The sequence below is a fragment of the Diceros bicornis genome (genome assembly GCF_020826845.1).
Source record: "Diceros bicornis minor isolate mBicDic1 chromosome 13 unlocalized genomic scaffold, mDicBic1.mat.cur SUPER_13_unloc_1, whole genome shotgun sequence".
NCBI lineage: Eukaryota > Metazoa > Chordata > Mammalia > Perissodactyla > Rhinocerotidae > Diceros > Diceros bicornis.
Window position 1 is genome coordinate 22,791,143 of NW_026690866.1, and position 3,963 is coordinate 22,795,105.

The 3,963-nt window shown below is 57.2% G+C and overlaps 1 long non-coding RNA gene across 1 annotated transcript; it reads right to left on the bottom strand.

Annotated features, from left to right (window-relative positions):
• Positions 1 to 342: 342 nt before the first annotated feature.
• LOC131401773 (uncharacterized) lies at positions 343 to 1,442 on the bottom strand. The gene is made up of 3 exons (XR_009217954.1): positions 1,366 to 1,442; positions 739 to 771; positions 343 to 416 (listed from the first exon to the last, which is right to left on the bottom strand). It is a non-coding gene; the product is annotated as an uncharacterized LOC131401773 (long non-coding RNA).
• Between the last annotated feature and the right edge of the window lie 2,521 nt (positions 1,443 to 3,963).

Below are 3,963 nucleotides of genomic sequence, written 5' to 3' on the forward strand. Positions count from 1 at the left end.
TTGCTCGCCTTCTGGTGTGCAAGCTCCAGCTGGCAGGAAACCCAGTAGCTACAGGACACAGTGGACCTGTGAACTACCAGGAGACCCAGTAGCTACAGGACAGAGTGGACCTGTGAGCTACCAGGAGCCACACCTCAGGTGCCCCTCCCAGAGGCTGCCAGCAGCTGAGTCCCAGTGCCCCATGCGTCACCATGCTACGAGTTCTGAAGCTGATTAGCGAGCCAGACCACAGGCTCTGGAGCTGGCCATCAGAGAGAGTCTGCCCTGCCCTCACCCAATTCCTGTCCCCCTCACCTCTCATGGACACTGATGAGCTACATGGCCTGGAACCAGGCCCCAAACCGCTCTTCGGGCTCCAGGTCATACGCATTTGCAGCCTGCTGGAGCAGCTGGATCCCCCTGATGACTTTGAATTTCTGGGATGAAGGACAGGATGCAGACAGGGCTTGGGTGGGGAACCCCGCCAGGGACTTGTGCGGATTGAGGATCTGGTCTGGGGTCTGTGCTCCCTCGGGAACCATCCTTCCTTCCCACTCCATTCAGGACTTGCCTGTCCTCACAATTGGCTTGAATTAGTTCCTCATCCAGGAAGGTGTCCTTGATGCCAGCCCCCCCTGCACCCACCAACGTGATGGGATACCCAGTTTTGTGGATCTGACCCAAGGGATGAGACCAGAGAATGTCTTGCTAGGGGAGGTCTGTGATTTCCACTTCCCCACCCTCCCCACAGCTGCTCACCTCACACCCTTTCTGGAAGTTGGCCCGATTTCCCTGGAAGGTAGACAGCCAATATCCATCAGAAACAGCCCCCTAAGCCCATAACTAACCCCCATCCCACCCCTTCTCAGGCTGCAGGAACGTCAGGGCCCAGCAGAGGGCAGACCTTCCACAAAGAGAACTTGACACTGGGCCAGGCTCTGGGCTCCAGAGAGGGAGGGACAGGGGAGCTGAGGCCAGAGACCTTATGTAGCACACCCTCTCTGATGACAGATGGGGAGACTGAGGCCTCAGGGAGGAAGGGACAGCTGGACCACAGAAGTGCTTCCTCACTTGCAGGGGCTGATGGCACTCCTCCAGGGGCAGGGCCTGAAGGGCAGTCTGAGTGCAGCTCAGACACAGCCTCCTGCAGCTCTGCAGGCAGGCAGCTCTGAGCTTCATCAGCCCAAGGAGCCTGGTGTGGGGCTTACGTGGGACATCTATTCAGGCATTGCTAAGATGGGCCTGACTCTCCAGCTCCCAGGGGTGGCCATGGGGCTCTCATGGTACAAGGTTTGCCAGGTACTGAAAGCTCAGGGACCAGTGCAGGGCTCTCACCTCCCAAACCTCAGGATCCTGCTCCCTGGCCCCACCTCCAGTCTCACTCACTTCCAGATCATCCTCCATCCCAATGTCCAGCAGCTTCAGGTGATAGAGGAACGTGCCCAGGAAGGGGAAGACACCCTGTGAAATCAGGGTGGGAGTGGTGAGATGAGTCCCACCTCTCAGGTGCCCCCATGGACCCTCCCCCAAATCCCTTCACCCCAGCCTCCTGCCCACCACAGACTCCCACAGAGAGCAGCCTAGGACCCTCAGCGGCCTCCCCTCAGTTGCACCCTCCAGGACCACCCAAATTCCCCAGTCACCTCCCAGGGGCGGCTTTTGGCAAATCCCAGGGTATGTGCTCCCTGCCTCTCCGCTCTCGAATTCATCCTGGGCCCATCCCTCCCAGGCCTCCTCCTGGTCACTTCCAGGGCACGAATTTCAGACTCTGGGGCTCCAGGAGCTGGGCTGGAGGAGGAGGGACCCCTCTCTTAGGGAGGCCTCAAACCGTGAGGAGAGAGACCCCCTCCTCTGACACCCTCCCCCTCAGGCCCCCTCACCTGCTGCTGCAGCCTCTCCTGGACTCCTTGGGGATCCATCTCTAAGGTGGCCCACACAGAGGTCACCTTCTGCAGGGTCAAGGACAGGGTCAGGGAGGCCATGCTCCCTTCTCCGTGTCTCCCAGGCCCCTGATCCTGGACCCCGGACATCTGGTGTCTATGGCTGCTCCCATTCCAGAGTGCTCTGATTCTAGATCACTCCCATCTCCAACACTCCCTCCTCTATGCCCTCAGGCCTGTTCAGGCTCCTAAGCCTCTCTCCTCATCAGGAAAGTGTGAGGAGGACTCCCATGCCTCCCAGGGTCCCCTGAGGACTCAGTGTCATCTGACTGTCACCAGTACTCTCCCCTCCCCCCTCAAGGAGGAGGAGCACAAAGCTCCTGCACATTCCTCTCCCCCTTGTATCTCATCACCCTTGTGAGGCCTGCACCACAGATCATCTCCCTCCATTTCCCAGATGAGGAGACCGAGGCCCACAGAGGAGCAGTGACTTGCTCAGGTGCCCACAGAGGAGACCGCCCACACCTCCCAGCCAAAGGGCCTGGCCCCCGGCCTTCACTCCTCCTCCAGACACACCTCTGGCCAATGTACTGTCCTCTGGACTCTCGGGGTGTATTGAGGCCCTCAGTCAGCCTGAGCCATGGATCGGGAGGCACAAGGTGTCTCGGGGTCTTATCCAAGTGGATTCTGTGTTTTCCAGCCCCCTGAGATTCTCTGACACCAGGTTGGACCTGAGGCCATGCCAAAGGCCTCAGCTCCCTAGGATCCCCTCAGGATGAACCCTGTACAGAACTCCTCCTTTATTCACTCAGGAATGGGACTCCCTTGTGCCACATCTGAGTGACAGTGTAGGGGGTGATCATGCGCTGTGTAATGGTGACATTTGCATCCTTTTTTACTTGGAAACTTCTAATGTCCTCTCAGGAAGGTCCATTAAGGATCTGTAGGTTCCCCGATAATTCTCATTGCCATCTGGGGTGTATCTTTGTCAACAAGGCACCGGGCGAGACTCACTGGTTTGTCAGCAGTGACCACTATAGGGTTAGATCGCACACTCCCAGAGAGCACACAGTTCTGTCCCAGATCCACCATTTGGCCCAAGGCTGGGCAGCCCCTGTGTCCACAAGGCCTGTGTGACCTCACAGTGCCCATCCCTGGGGCAGGCGGAGTGCCCACCCCTGTGAGGTGCAGTGAAGACAGAAGGAGCAGCAGGGGCCTGGCTTCCTGAGGACAGGCTGGGCTGCTTTAGGAAGAAAGGAACCCCCACCCACTCCATCCACCCACCAGCCTGGAGGAAGAGGGCCAGCTGATGGGTCCGCATGAAAGCCAGAGACCTGCTCATTCTGCCAGCTCCTCACCTCCTGGAAAAGTCCAGGCGACACCACTGTATCCCGTGGCCAAGGCCTCCTGCCCCAAACAGTCCCCACCAGCCCCTGCAGCTCACACCCCCTGCTTCCTGTCAAGCTGGAAAAGACAGACCGTTATTTCTCATGGAACCTTAAGTGAAAAACTTACCAAAGCACATCCTGCCTGGTCTCTCCCCCCCTCTCCTCCTCTCCTTCCAGATCTCCAGCCTCCACTCACCTCCTTGAGCAGCTTCCTGCTCTCCTGCTGGCTTGTTTTCATCAACATTTTAAGTTTTGTCCAGTCCTTCCTGAGGAGGGAAAAAAGGAACGAAACACTATGGAGTGGTTTGAGGGTAAATCCCTTTTGTTTGAAAACCCAGAAGATCCAGACAGCCTGGATGAGCGTTTTCACAGTGTCCTCTGAGCTCTGAGGTGTCTGGGACTGGGGAGGGGGCTCTCCTATTGTCACCTGGGGCCTCCATACTCTTATCTTCTCAGCAGATGTGTTTTAAACAGTCTTAATTTCATGTGGACAGAGAGTTCTGTTGCTGAAAATACTTGAAAATCTTCAATTTGGCTCAAACCAGGATCTGTCACTTAGGGAAACTGATTCCTGAAGCAGAACCACTGGTCTAAGTTTTCAGAAAGACTCCAAGCCTTCCAACCTGGTCAGACCCTATCGCCAGGGTTTGCTGTCTCCGAAGAGGTCCCAACTGACTGAAGGGCAATGCCAGCCCTGTGCGGGGTGTCTGGTCCAC